The sequence below is a fragment of the Cephus cinctus genome, unplaced genomic scaffold (assembly GCF_000341935.2).
Source record: "Cephus cinctus unplaced genomic scaffold, Ccin1 Ccin1_scaffold0429, whole genome shotgun sequence".
NCBI lineage: Eukaryota > Metazoa > Arthropoda > Insecta > Hymenoptera > Cephidae > Cephus > Cephus cinctus.
The window spans coordinates 240084-256454 of NW_014333110.1; the positions used below are offsets into that span (position 1 = coordinate 240084).

The window sequence follows — 16371 nt, forward strand, 5'->3', positions numbered from 1 at the left end:
CTCACCTCAGGAGATCAGTGTCTGGTATACGCATTGTATCGTGCGTAGATACAGTATATGGATGACGATATAGTATATCCTAGTGGGATTTTACGAAGGATTCAATATGGCGTTCAGATAAGATGAAAATAACGCCGACTGGGAAATACGTATAGTATGTCATAAAATTCTCCCTGAGGTGGAATCTATTTTTTTTGTCTTCACCCTATCGTCATCTTTTTCTCCCTTATATTACCTAGAAAAAGCTTTCGAATGGAATCCTGCGACGTCGATAAAATCTACAAGGACTCGCATCCTCGGGTGTTTACCTCGCGGTTTTACGACTTGTAAAAAATCGTAAAACCTGTCAAAATCAGACGAGAAACCGGAACGCGCAATGCAGATGGTCGTATTTATCGTTGGATGAATAGCGAATTTGAGGGAAACGGAGAAATTAGGGGGAAAAAATTGAAAAAAAAAAAAGTAGTATTACTCTGCCAAGAGAATGAAAGCGTGGAAAGGCCAGCCGCCAGTGACCGAAGAAAAAATTTCTGGTGACGGAGAAAAATGTGAAACGCTTTTGGACGTCAATGGCGGTCGAGTGGATAGTGCCTCCATACCAACCTGTACTTTTGCTCTGTATACATTCAACACGCAGATGAAGTGGATGTCGAGAAGAATATCTGAAAAAGCTTTGAGCTTTCGATCCTTGGAGTGCACCTAAATTACATTACAACATTTTTGACCTTCTTTTTATTAATTTTAACTCTCTTTGTATTTTGTATTACATTATTCTGCTACGTTCAAATAAAGTTAATAAACTTCATTCTCATGATGTACTCCGAATAATTCACCACATGAAAATACGTTACGAAGAGAAATGTGATCCGCTTCAGCCGTATTTCCATCTAATTGTAATTTGAGAAAGGATTAGAGCAGTAATTGGTATATTATGAGAGTGTATATCTATACGGAGATAATACGATCAATAAAAAAAAAATATGTTTTAGCAGTGTAAATTAAATAATTCAATATTGCAGTCTGCAAATTATTAATACACAAACGTTGAAAAATCACCTGAATATTTTTGTTACTTTTTAAGTTTTAGTTTTATCAACGATATTTATGTACACTTTTAATCTGTTAAATTGAACGCATTACATTTTTTTTACAATTTCAAATGCACGCGACGTGTCATGTATTACTAATTAAATTTATGCACTCGACGCTTTCGGTTCGTATTTAAAAATATGCTACATTCCAACTTTATGATTTCCCGTGAGTTTTGATCTATGAAACTGTGACACATGGAATATTTCGCTATAGTACTTGTATATCCGAATCATTACCGTACGACAGGATATATCACGACAGCTGTACTTCGACATGCTTTCTGCCTCAGGTACTGCGGTACTCGTGTATACCTATAGCTATGTACTAAATATACTATATGTATTAGGCATATAGCCAAATTATAATAATTTATTGTCGCGAGCGTCTGTACAATAATTTAAGTTTTACATAACTTTATTATTATTTAAGGAGTATGAAAAATCTTGTAGATTTGACTCTGTGAAGTTGATGAGACTTCACGGGCATAGACGAAGTGTTAATGTATTGGGGATATGCTGGCTGAAAATCGAAAAGTGAAGTTCACCCCTATAGGAATGTCCTAGCGGTTTGGAATAGGTCGAAAGTTCGTGAGACCCCTGGCCTAAATCACAGTATAGGCGCGAACGAAAGGGGTGGCCCTTCCGAGTTCTATATAGCGAGGGGTGGAAATCGAGGGTTTGTTTATGACATACGGCCCCGGATGAAGGTGGTGGGTTTTTCCCGAGGAGGATGGGGACGGAAGGTGGTGGTAGGCGTCTGTGGCCCGTGTGGCGGTAGTAGTCGGAGTGCGATCGGTGGAAGGAGCCACCGAGTTATGGGACAGATATGGCCGAGTAAATTATCCCGAGATAAGAGAGGGCGAATATGACCCATATCGCTTGGAAAAGTGAACAGGAATACCAACCCCTTCGCACGAGGGGGAGGAACCTTGCAACCCTGCTATCAAAAAAGGAAACCAGCTACGTCACTGGTAGCGTTGAAAAGATCCCGCTCTTCCGACCGAGCCACTCGGTAGGCACTTTCGAATATATTATCCAAAGATGGATAAACTCGTGGATAAAACGCACTCCCTTCATTCTTTTGCATTAAAAAGCAGGGACGGGTATGGATTTATTTTTTCAGATGACAACAGACTGCCCTCGTATATATATATACACGTTACGGATAAAAAGTGGAGTAATGGGAAATAAAAAAAATGGAGGAAGCCTTTTGAGGAAATCTTCGACATTCGCAACCCCTTATCGGCACTCTCTGAAAGGATTCGGATGGGGGTTCCAACCTTTCTTCTTCATCTTTTCACATGCTAATTCGAATTGCGTGCTATTGCTAGAGCCTGTCTTATTTCAAGCTGCAGGCCCTTTCAAATAGTATTTGCTTAGGTATGTATTTCACGAAGGTCTTGCAGATTTTTATATTATTCGTTTTCATGACCTCGTAAAATTCTATTAGAATAAAAACAACCCCTTGGATTGTCATCGAAGGTAGGCAGTTTTGGTAGGATTTTTTTTACGTTGAGATTTTCGACATTTTATTCTGTTTACGGTCCAGGATCTAGGTGTTAAGGGATGAAGTCAATATATTCCACTGCAAGGGATATCTTGATATTGGAGGCCATAAACTCAGGGCGTAATCTGCATGTCAAGGCAATCTTCCTGCAGGCTAGGCATCCACTACCGTTGCTATTACGGCTACAACCACTGCCAAACATTACGACACGCCAATACCCAGCGTCCCTTCTAATTGTGAGCAGGGGGATGCGGAACGGCAAACCGAAACTTCGAGCGGCCGGTATTGCCCTCTATTGTTGGTTTAAACGGCGTGGCAACACAATAACCTTAGCTACCCCTGTCAACGTCACTTTCATCCCCTCTATTTTACCCAAATCCTACGCTTATTATTACTTTTATTATTATAACGTGTCTCTCGAGCGGTCTACTTTATTCCAATCCCGTCCCCACCCCTGTATGCTCAAACATCTACCAGATTAACTGTGCAATATTTCTGTACTCTCGCAATAATAATATTTGAAAAATTGGTAAATTACAATTTTGAAAAAAAAATCAATTTGACAATATACGGTCGCTAGAATTTCATTGGATAAATATAAACCTGCTATTAATTTAAATTATACACTTACAAAAATATTTCACAAAATTCTTATTAATGTCCATTGGCGAATTATCGAAGTCACAAAATTATTGCATTACGGTATCATAATAATTTTATAATCATAAATAATCATTCCACGGTGTCATAAGACTATTTTATTTTATTTCGCGTTCGAACGTCCATTGATTTTACGTTTCTCCTTTATTTTCACGATTACTATTTTTTTTGTTCAATTTTATTCGCTAACTTCCACAACGAAGAGTGTTCTTGACAACGGAGAGCTGCTGGTCGACGGTCGCTCGGCAATTACGGGGTCGTGTGAAAAATATCGTATTTCCCGTGCCGAGAGTTCTGGGCCGGTTTCCAATATTTTCACAGGCTGAGCAGACAGCAGGTGGTTGTCCACTCGTATTTCGTTACTCGAGAAACTGCCGAGACTGCTGATCATGGTTATAAAATGTATATATACGTCACTGTAGAATCGTTTGAAAAACATGTGCCCTAAAATGGCGCGAGCGAGGATTTTTAAACATGTAGCAACAAATACAAATTATTTTGCACGTGCTTACATTAATCCCTATGTAGTATTCAACTGTAGGAAATAATTAAAACTCGACATAGTAAACGTCTATTACAATTTGTGTGTAAATCTATGTGCTTACGCAGCCGCACGGATCCGTACGCATAACGTATTACGTATCACGTACAATCCGATTAATTTGATAGCATGGCGTAACGTATCATCATGCCAAACTCTTATGGCAAGTCATAACGCTACCTCATGGTTATCGATATGTGCGTGTATGTCGTATGCAAAGATTGCGTATGCCTGCATCTACATGTTGTAGATGTTATCTACATATTTACTAAATTCGTTCAGTTTTATGCGAAAATCGCGACAGTCCTGATGAACATTTCACAGATATCAAGCGTGTCATTGTAGATCTTTATAAAAAAAATTGGGAGGGAGGATTATATAATCTGAGTAATTTTGTGTACAGTAAATTTACCGGGTGACATAACAAAGGGTCTCGTGTTTGTCATTACATTACAACCGCGTAGTATGTTGGTAACACTGCGCATTCGAAAATAAAAAAACAGAAAGTTGATTAAAAAAAATTGAACAAAGAGTCGAATATGAAAAAAAATAACTAAAATTGGATATTTTTATCAAAAGCATAAAAGAATGTAGCGAGCTGTTCCCTGTAGACTGGGAGGGCAGTCGAAATTGGATTTTTTTAGGAAAGGTAAAGGCCGATAACACGAAAAGAAAGATTTGAAAGGTTAAATAGTGAGGGGTAGGTCCTTGCGTACTAGAAACAGTTGAAATAACGATTAGGTCCGGTGATAGCAACCCCTTTCCCTCTACATCTCTTTCAGCACCATTCCAACTTCCTCTTCTATTTTACCCTGTTTACCCCATTTTTCGTTCTGCCTATTTTCTCCATTTCTCGTACTTTTCCACTATATGTCCATTTGCGTCCACTCGGCAAATGGCTGCCTCGATTTTTGTCTGCCCCTTTTTTTCCACGGAATGCTAGTCGCACACGAGGGAACGCGTGTGTATATGTACCTGGCCTACGTTCCGGTGGAAGCGAACTGCAAACTGGAAAAGGGATGAAAATTGGGAGAATGTAGAATGACGAGTTGGGGATAGGAGTAAGAGGGGTGGGGAGGGGAAGAAATAAAGAAAAGAGGGGAAAAATAGATGAACAAAGGTCCAGTCAGGTACCTACGGTTCTATGGCTTCAAATCTGCAACCAGCAGTGGCTCGTATGCACACGTGTGCACGCTACTGGATATGCATAAATGATATGCATGACTGTATGCATCGTCCCTATGGAATTGTACTTTTTTTTTCTTCCGTTCCTGGCACTCGTGTATTTTTATTGAACTTTCTATAAAAGTCCAGATTTTTTATCTTGCATTTGGATTTTTGGCATGGGTTGCCACGCACGAGAACAAGGATAATGATAGCCCTAGTAATCTTACTGTGTGTTATACGTAATTTTTATTTTCTTTCGTTGTGAATGAGAACCCCTGTCGTTTCTAAAAACAGCGGACGTTCATCTTTGACTCTTCTTTCTGGATGAGAACCCCCATCTTCTGTACTTTGTACGCGGAAGTTACCTATTAAAAGCAGGGAGAACCTCTGCTTGCTCGACGGAATAAAACGTAGTTTCCATTTGCCCGTATATCTTTTATATAGGTGTATTATAGTATATTTTTAATATTATATCGATACATGTGTAAATATTGCAATTTCATATTATATAGTATGTATACAGTGGAGTACTGAAAACATGCCTCAGGTATTTTCTCGATAAAATCTTACTGCTTATATATGGTACGTGTCTTGTGTACGTGTAAATTGTAGGGGATTGAAATTTCGTTTGAATCTCTCGGATGTATCTTGTAAATCAAACGACTTTTAAGCGAATTGAAGTCGTTACTGTCGTATAAAAGGACAAACGAAGACTCGTACAAACCATTATTCGTACTCTCGTTCCAGTCTAAAGGTATGCGAAATGAAACGAAATCTTTACGAGAAATTGGCACGAGGACTTTCAACCACGGCCACTTGTTGTTTGAGAATGGTCCAATTACTGAGTCCGCTTTTGTCAAGTGCCATTATCGCTTACGAGCTTCGTCCTATATCAAAAGTAATCATTGCCGATTAATTTGTTAAGCTTTTCAAGTTACGGATCGATTCAGGAAAGGACGAGATTCTGCTTGGAAAGTATTTAAAAAAAATGTCATTGTCTAATTGAATTAGCGTTTTTTAATATGCAATTTCTAAGTGATTCAAAATATCGATTGTCTTTGTTAGCAGAACTAACCGAAGTCTGTAAAATTATCATTAATAAAAGTGATACATGAGCTAGTTGTCAGGGAACTGAATACATTTAAGAATAATTCTGACAGATTATAAGCTGTCCTTTTTTTAATGTTATGATGCGGTATATACATTATACATTTTTAAGTCTTAATTAGGTCAAGTAACTTTTCGCAGCATTCGTTATTCCCAACTTACAATTAACATCACTTCAATCGCCATATTCTATATGATACTAAAAGCTATTCGTATCACATACGTATATGTATACTATAACGCTATATGAAAAAAAAACTAAGAATTGTCAAAGAGCAAATCAAACTCAGATGAAGTTACCAATTCAATTTTTAAATCAACTGAAAACGAACGAAATGATACATGTCGCCTAAATACAACACAGAGGGAAATAATTCCTCAGATACTCAGTAAATTCTCCAACGAAATTCGAGTGCGTATTGGTGATTGTCTGGATTACATCTTTGTCGCCTGTCCTGCGGATTGGAGCGTCGTGACACTTGATACCCTAGGGCAAGGTCGGGTGTCCAACGAAGTGACTACCTTAGGGCGTTTCTGCGACATCATTAGGAATGCCGACGGATAAGTGTTGCCGTGTAAATATCAAATTCGTATTTTAATTAATTCGGGCAATTATAAATATTATCGCTTATACCATTGTTACTCGTGCAAATTCTGCTGCGAAGTTAAGCTCGTTAAGACGTAAGTCTGACGAAGTTTCAAAAAAATTTCTATCGGAATTTTATTGAAACCAGGTCAGATTTTGCTTGACGTATTTTTCCTTTGTTAATGCAGATATGAACTGTAGGAAATTTTAAATCTGAATTAATGCGTTCAACCTTGTAATACTTCATCGACTCATATCTTACTTATCAGCTTATCACAATGAATGGAATTATGTTTTGTATTCGTAATGGTACATCATATAGACACTCGACTTAATTTTAATTCAATACAAATGCATTAAATTTTATCTCTCCTTTATGTAATAGTATATCAAAGTTCTTTTGGCGTTAATGCTACATTTTCATTATTTATAAAAGCTTCAGTTTTAATAATCTCTCAGTGAAATTTCATTATTAGAATTATTTAATTTGTGCTCAGGGCAGCCTAAAAAATTAATTCAACTCGTTATTCGAATTTTTTGTTTTCATATTAAAATATTTGCTTAAATCATTTGATTCACTGAGTAAAGCTTATCACAACCATGCATCATATCTGTATAAAATTGAACATTGCAAAATATTAATTGCATTCATTTTGTTATTCATTGTTTCGGAAGCTCCAAAATTTATTCTCTACATGCCACATACGTTTATTACTTTACTGTTAACGATCTGTATGAAGTAAAAATAAACATGATAATTTAACGTGGAGCAAAGTATTACTAAATTTTTGAATTTCCTCCCTCACAAACTTTTTAAGAAGACTATAATTTTTTAATATAAAGTTTTAAAAAAGTTTACGTTTATAAGCTAATAAATTGTATAATACCTATTTTTCAATTTTGTTTTCAAGTTCTGAGGATTTGACTTTTCCAAATAAGTTATTGCTTATTAGTAATACCAATAAAGTTATTACTAATAACTCAAAAAAATTTTCGTAACAGCGTTCTTACCCTAGGTTACGAATAAAAGTCATTTTTAACGAATATGCGCTTTTTCAGTGAGATAAGGGCATTTAAAGAAATTTTGATTATTCACACATCTTTCAATTTCAAAAATATAACAACAAGTATTCAAATGGAAATTGTTACGGTCACACAATGCTAGCAAAGTACAATTTACATTGTATCCCAGCAATATTATGACAAGAATGAGTCTAATAATATTCAGTGTAACTTTCACAATAAAGATTCACGCCCATTTAATATTAATTGTACACCAATTTCTCGTGGTAGTATTTTTCTCAATCCTATACTAATCGCCATACTGGTTTAGAGTTCTATGTAAATCATGAAATGTCCCAGTAACCTTCCAGCAGACGAATGAGCTATTCCTTCAACCATCATGAATTAATAGTAAGATTGTTGACCAACGTGTAATAAAGCTCCCAGTCTTGTCATAAAGTTTCCTGGGGTGCCAATTGGATAATCACGTGTTACCCGATCGAAATTCGTGCATTCGAGTAGCAAACGCGGGACGAATTCCTGACGAATGAATTATGAGTACCGAGCAGGAGAAAGGAATTGAATTGAATAGGCAATTTAAGCGTCACCGGGTGCCAGCCGGCTAAGTGGAGGTTACGAGAACTGTTTAAGTCAGTGAATACTGCCGTGAGGGCAGCCAATGAGAATTGATGGCACCAGGCCATTTTTTTCTTTATGCTACGGTCGTCAACATACACCCTACATGCATATTCTGGTAAATTTTGATAGTTCGAAAAGGTTCGTTAATCGCTCTCAATTTCAATGGGACAACAATGCACCAATGGATCTAGGACAGATGCGCCTGGTACTCTTGCAATATCATATTTTGCGGCACCCACTGTCAAATAAAACGACGTTGCCCGATATTTCCGTCAGGAAATGAATGACAATGAGATTTGTCCATTTAATTGTTGCGGTTAGACCTCATTTCTCTTTTTCTTCTTTTTCTTTACACCGAAGCAGGCTTAATATCACAGCATTACTCCTGAAAAAGAATGTCAACGCGTTTCATTGTTAAAGAACGTCCATTATTTTTTGCAGCGATTTTTTATAAATCTGAATCGTCTTTGTCAGATATTCGATATGTGCTTACTCATGTTGGGAATGAAAGAAATTCAGCAATAGGATAAATGGTATATTTGACTACCGGATATTGCTGTACTTGGGTTTTAAATGAATCGCGTACAACCTCGCCAAAGGACGTCTTTCAGAAGTACAGAATTGAAATTAATGGTTGGGGACATTTCGAGTGGGCGTGCTTTCTTTTATTTCGCTTTTCTTTTTTTCATTCCCCAACAATATTTTTTTCTCATCCGTTTAAATCTCGGCAGATCTTATTGACACGGTCTGTCGCGCAGGAAGTGCTCGATCAAGGACGAACAAATGAAATCGGGCTGGAACGACATAACGTTGCCGAGAGTCCTTCCGAGGACGTTTTTATTTGTCTTCGTCAACGGGAATATAAAACGTTGATTCTAGCCATTGTTCTCCTTCCGAAGGAAGAGGAATGAGGAACGAAGGACTCTCATCTTAAGCACTGTAATGTGTCGTTCGCTTGATTGATTCCTCGTAGCAAGAATATTTTTCGAAAAGAGATATATTACAGAAAACAATCGACAGAAAAAATTACCCTATACAAATGGTCTTAGGATATTTCGGATTTCCACTGAGTGAAAAATAAAAGTGGCAATGTGTAGCGAGTGAATTTTCCAAAATTATACTCACACTGTATATAATGATTTTTTCCATGATATTTATGAAAAATTAAATATTTCTAGCTCCAATCGGAACAATGAAAATTTACATTATTTTATACCCAGCGATGATTACTTGTCGAACACCTTTCGCTCCTCCAATATTGAGTGACTCGACTTGGCTAGCGTCCAGATTTGGTAGGTTCCTTGTAAGGCTAGAAAGACCTTATAAAGGATTTCTCACCATAAAGATTAAAAGGAAAAAAAAAAAACATAAATTGCAATTTCGGTAGCGGAATTCTTTTCTTGCCATAAAAACTATGACTTAATCTATCATACAAATCTATTACTATTACCAAGGTCAATCCTACCCACCATACCGTCCTACGTGTCTCATAAAAATCTCATAACTCGTTCCAGCAATTCTTTGTACCATCGGTCAACCATATAAGATCGGAATGATCGAAACAGAAAGATATATGTTTTATGCTGCTTATAAAAAGCAAGGAAAATCAGATTTCCCCTAAAAATATCCACGGAACCCTATCAGATATTCGAGAAACGAATCCAACGTGGTTTGTTGTTTCTACTCTAGCGAGGTCATATTCCGTTTACTACGGGGGTTAGGTAGGATATGAGGACGGGTGAGTCCAGCCTCTCGGTATGAAACGGATAATGGCAGCCGTGTCATTCTGCACTGGCTTCTCTCCCATGAATACAGAAGACCTCTGAATGTCACTCTCGCCAAAATGGTCTCCCGGCATCCCTACCTCTACATATTCTACGTGTACCGGCTTGGCTACAGCGCTACTCTTGCGTTTACCCTCTCGCCATAATCGACCCTCTCTCCCTCTCGCTATACCTACATACACGGCCCACGCGTGCCCTCCACTAGTCGCTATATCCTGGTCAGTGCTTTTACAACCTGGTCAATTTTACCCCAGACTTGCAGTCCAGGCTCATTTCTCTTTGGAATTGCTTCTCGTTTAGCTGAAAAGAGTGCATACGTTCCACAGCATATTCAGTCCTGCCAGTAAAAATTCCTTTATCATACTTTCATTCAGTCCGATTACGTAATTCCTTCGAACATTTTTTTTTCTATATGTATTATTACTGATGTTTATACGAATTTTTTTTTTTTATAATTTTATGCTTTTCTTAATCCTTTCCTTTTTATTCTTTTTTTACAGATTCCGATCGAGGCATGTGGACTCGCACAAAGGACACGACTGATTAATTAGTATGAAATATATTAAAGATTCCATTTTTTGTAAATAGTTATTACAGAACTTTATATAAAACATATAAGAATTGTAAATAGTTATTGTACAGTAGGACCACACGGGATGTTTTCCGGATCAAAGATGAAACTAAATATAAAAATGTTACGTTTTAAATTTCTCGAAATATTTGTTGAAACCATTATTTTTAAAAAGCGTTTACCGATAACAAACGGTAGTTGTTTATGCTGACAATTTTAACATCGTCAAAAAAACAAGGTAAGGGTAGGTACTCGAGATTTGGATATAAAAAGTGTGAAAGGGCCTTGAAATTTTTGATAAAGCTTATCACTGTGTAGAAACCTTTAGTCAAGTATCACGAAACAACAGCGTCAGCGGAAAAGTTATGCAACCCCCAGTGTCAAGGGTTTACACCAACCAGTTCAGTTTATCTCCGTAGATAAACTCAACCCCTTTCAGCGTCTGCCTTCGTCCCTTCGGCCGCACATTAATTAGATATGTAACATATGCAACGGACCGTTTTCCCGGTATCCGTTCCGGCTGTCGGAGCGAATTTCAAATTTATTTCTGAGTTTGTGCGAGACCAAGGGTGTTAGCAGCGACGCTGTGACGTCGCTTATTAGCCTTAATACCAATTTATTTACATCAAAATACTTATTCCTTATCAATTTGAGTATTAAAGTTGTTTATTACAATACTTATCATTCGAGATTTACATGTGCATGTACAAATATGTCGAATTAATATTGCTTGAAATTTTTTGAAATTGCGTTATTGCACGAGGAATCATTTAGGATAAGAATCATGTGGATGTTACGTGGATAATTAAGCCGATCTTATTATTGTATGCTTTCCTTTTACTTTTTGACTGTTAATTATTTATAAACAAGTAATTGCTTTTTGGTTTTTCCATATTTATGGATTCTCTTCCAAATTCTGCGATTGATTTTGTTATATGTATAAATAATGACCGTATTTTTTGTTTTTCTTTTCGATTAAATTCAACGAAGTTACGAGCTCTCTAGGATACACTGTAATGGGGTAGATCGAGGGATCATTAGGTCGAATTAAGTTAATTGAATGACCACAAGCCGGATATTCGATAACGCTCGTTAAAGTCTAAAAGGTTTTGTGGCTACGTGCCGATTAGCGTAACAAAATTATTCTTAAATTTGCCTATTCTGCCCTTAATTAGGAACATTAATTATTACAGAAAAATTTCTACAAATTATTTCAATTCATTATTAAAAAAAACTTTCAAACTTTTATGTTTCTTTTCAGAACGTAGAATATTAGGTTAGGTTAAACCAATTTCAATGAGGACGTTTTAAGCAAGAGAGGATGAACAATTGTTCATTATGGCTATATCAAGTGATATCCCTTCGATAATCCCTTCCCTTTAATATTTTTCTTCCCTTTCGTATTTCAATTCGCGAATTTTTCGTGGAATATCACATACATCTCTAAGGCTGTATCATTCGCGAATACCTCGTAAATAAAAATTTTTAATATTCAGTAATGCATAACGCATTTTTTTCTTATATGGATGACGCGGTCATTATACATTCATATATCTTTCCATGGGTGACGTATCTTTTCATAGAAAACCGGCAAGTGAATCGGGAGAAAATGATTCATTCGGTGTTGAACTGTGAAAAATATGCAGCTGTATATATAACGAGAGCTGACGCTGACATCTAGATACTCACTAACTACCCTTAGCTGTCCACAGCTGCCGTCAAGGATGGTTCGTAAAATTGTTACTCCTATTCGTCGCCTCGTCAAAACTTCCTGTGTTTAAGAAAGGATGTCCCAAATGCAAGTACTGGGAGACGGTAAATATTCGTCTCCCATGTTAAACGTTTTAGTAAGCCATGAGAATATTTCCTATTGGGAAGCTGTCGAGTTTCTTGGAAAGTTATGCTTGGTTTTTTTATTCACGTTGAAATGTAAAACACGTAGAAATATATTGCAACACCCGTGAAATAATTTTACTGAAAATACTTTACGAACTGGTATCTTGCGAATTTTTATCTTACGTTAAGACGTGGACATGAGTTCACCAGGGAGCGCGGGGAGGAGAGGAGAGGAGGGGGGGGGGATTTTCCAAAAAATTACGAGTTCTGATCGGAAGTCAAACCCGATACTTACGAACTGCCAAGTAAGGGTGCATAATACTGTGCATCCGAACACACTGTTCTTTCTGATAACTTCTTATTTATTTATCTTTCGATTATTCATACTAGATGCCCCCGTGCAGTTTGCTGTAACACCACGTTAGGACGTGTGTCATTAAAGGATATTGAAGCAAGAGAAGGTATGATATTAATTAGTAGGAGAATAATTGGCATCTGGTCGTTGACGCTGGAAAAGCTATTGGCGGGTGATGTACCCTTTCAAAACGACGCCTTTATTTATAAATTTCTATATGCACTAATGAGATTCCCAACGTTGATTCTCGTTCTCGGAATTACTTTCGCAGCTCTGATATTCACACTATACAGATTTTCTTTACATTTTTCATCTTTTGCCCCTTTAGATGAATATTATTACGTTCCTGGCTTGTGCTAGCTTTTCGTAAAAATAATTAGCTTGCAGTTTTACCCAAGGAATCTGGTTCACCCTCGACTCTTGATTCTCGTCACTTTTAAAAGATACCGCATTGGAAATATTTTACTTTGCAATTGCCATTTTAACGTAATATAACGCAGAAAATATTTGAAAAAATGTGTTACTTTTACAAATTTGAATTGTCTAAAAAAGTTCCATTTCGAGTAGACAATCCGCCCGAGTCAAAAAATTATAACTGCTTCTATCCTAATGGCTTTAATTTTGTTCTCACACTGGTCTAGGTCTGGTGGTGCGATACATAAGACCTGGTGAGACTGATCTCGTTCTTTTGTTTCAGATCTAGTTCTATTTGTTGCATACTGCCGAGAAAAACGAAAAAGTATAGAAACAGGACTTATTTTTCGACTCGGCAACAGTTACACTTTCTGTGTATCTTTGAGTTAAAATTAGGTATACCTAGAGCTAAGATTATGTATACCTAATTAGGTATATCTAATATTAGCATAACCTCGTTTAAAATAAGTAATAATGCGGTAGAGTATAATAATAATACAGTTGGCATTGCTTATTCGGTTATCGAAAATTATCACGAAATAACGGATTATCTGGTAGTCGTTCGATAGCCGAGTATTGAGAGATCAGGAGGATAGAGGGATGTCCCTATCTTCGTATCCGTAATCGACTGGTGAACAGCGGATCGAAATACGAAATTTCGAATGATATGTTTAACAAAACAAAAATTGTATTCACTGGCGGATATGAAAGCGCGACAGTCAACGTTTATCCGACAGCCTGAAGCGTTCAGGCAAATGACATGGCCACTACGGGAATACGTATTTTTTTTATCTCCCTACCAGCCACATATTTGATTTGTTGTGCTGGCGGCAAATCCACCGCGAAAATAACATACCCACCCGTGTGACCACCCACGCTGTAACGAATTCTTTTTCAAGTACTCGGAACATAAAAAAAAACAATGTAATTATTTTGTTTAGAAAGCCTAAATAATATTTAAAAAAAACTCTTAAAAATAAGTCTCTACATCAATCAACATTAATTAAATTGGAATTATCGAATTGAGACAAAACGACAAAGTTCGTCCATTTACACTACTTCTCATTCACTCTTCCGGCATATTTAACATATATTACACAACAAAAATTGGCCATATAATAAATATTATTTAAGTTCTTATCTTAATTCGGTTTCCTTCATTTCCCAGATCCCTCGTGGCGGTCGTCAATTGTGATTTAGAACTAAGTATAGAAAAAGTATAGAAAAAGGATTTATTTTTTGAACCGGGTTGAAAAATATATATTTTATGAATATTATTGTAATTTGTTTGACTGCGCAAAAAAGGATCTTAAAAGTTCATGGATATTGTAGAGAAATTAATTTGGAGATGACTCGTATATGTTCGGATATTTTTCGAAATACATTTTGAAAGATATATATTTATCCAGAGTTCTTGCATATACATATCTATCTTATGCAAATCTACTACTTTATATGACTTTATCAGGTCTGAAAGGTCTTCCTTTCCATTGGTGAGTGTGGTCATCCCTCTATCCAAAACTATGAGTCCCTTTTTTCTCTTTTTATTTCTCTGACCTTTTTTTCTTTTACGGTGTTTCACCTTAACGGTACGAGGGGTAGCTCTAGTCGATTTGCGTTCCTCAGCAACCCTAGTATCCTTCATCGAACCCCTGGTATCCTGACGAGTTTTTACATTTTTTTTTTATTTCCACCGTACGACAATTCATGGGGATACAGAAATGTCGAACGAGAAAGAAAAGGAACAAACAAGAGCTATCATTTGACAAGATTCCCCACCCTGTTCCTTTTTTGATTCCAAGACTCCTAACCCTCCGTTAAACGCAAGGGCAAGTTCAGAGGTCATACCCCCAGTCAGCGGCAAGAGCTAATAAAATGGCTCGATAAGCCGAAAGTCCAGATAAACGCAAAGCATTAGTCAATGTTTATCTGTGGTATCGAAGGGGATGGCTTCTTACCAATCGGAAAAGGAACAACCCCTCGCGTCATTTGAATAAATGGTCAAAATGGCTCTGCCCCCTCACCAAGGGGGTTCATTTTCGTTCATTTTAACGATTTAATCAAGGAGCAAACTCCACAGGGGTAGTAACAGTGAATTGTGAATCATGTAGGGTGCTTTAGTACGTTGCAATAAAAGCTACACAGACCTCAGTAATCATTCCTACCATTTGAGCTATAGTATTTTGTACCATATCATCGATATTACCTATACATATATATATCTTCCATCATGAAAATTTTAACATTGACTAATTAAATAATTATTTATTTATTGCTTCCTTATGGTACAATAATTTTACTTTACTTTTGTTCAATGCACGAAAATTGTTTTAAACATTACCTAAATGACCTTTCAGATATTTATTTTCGAAAAATCGTTTATAATCCCATTCAGAACGGAATGTCTTCATAAAACAAAAGTACCAGTGAACAAAGACGCGCAACTACGGATCGATGCAGTTTTTTCGTGCAGCTTCTTGCAGAAGTCGTGTAGCACTGGAAATAATAACTTGGGCATATATAGTATGTGTATACGCGAGCGTTCCCAACCAAATAAATCATTAGCGCGGCAAACATTGACTTACGGTGTGGTCGATGGGGGATGGTGTTGAATATTTGTCTCTACCCCAGGGAGGTGGCATGCAATCCACCCCTCTTTGGGTCATTAACCCTATTGCCTCGTGATCGTGAATCAGACTCGACCCTGTCGAACCGTTTCAAAATGGATTCCCGCCCGTGGAGAAATCCCTTTCCTCAACGGATTCTCTGCACTAAAATAGGGATGTCGCCCCACATTGATGTAGATCTTAATCCCAGTGCTAGTATATATAAGGGTTCTTCCTGGGTTAGAGGGTGGCCATCAGAATTTCCCAGGACAGCCGTTTGTTCATTTCTTCACATTTTATTCGTCAATGCTGTTTCTTCATTGTCTTTTTTTTATATTTACGAAATGACAAAAAATATCACTTTCATACAGTGTGTTTCATAAATTGCAAACGCTCGTTGAAAGTAAATAGTGCAAATGAAAGGTCTCTCGTGCAACATTTTTTTGTTGATTTTTCTTACCCAAATTCACGGCATTGACGTTCACGTAAACACCAACACAGTAAC

At 37.0% G+C, this 16371-nt stretch overlaps 1 protein-coding gene across 3 annotated transcripts in view; it reads left to right on the forward strand.

Moving 5' to 3' along the window:
- LOC107267652 (toll-like receptor 6) overlaps positions 1-16371 on the forward strand; it is a 119151-nt gene that overhangs the window by 15580 nt on the left and 87200 nt on the right. The window contains exon 2 of one of the 3 annotated variants that reach the window (XR_003059631.1): positions 10585-10634. The exons of 1 other annotated variant lie outside the window; for it this stretch is intronic. The gene's annotated coding sequence lies outside the window, so the exon portion shown is untranslated. Of the gene's footprint in view, positions 1-10584; positions 10835-16371 lie in introns of those variants that run through there. One more of the 3 variants, XM_015739623.2, reaches the window with a different exon arrangement.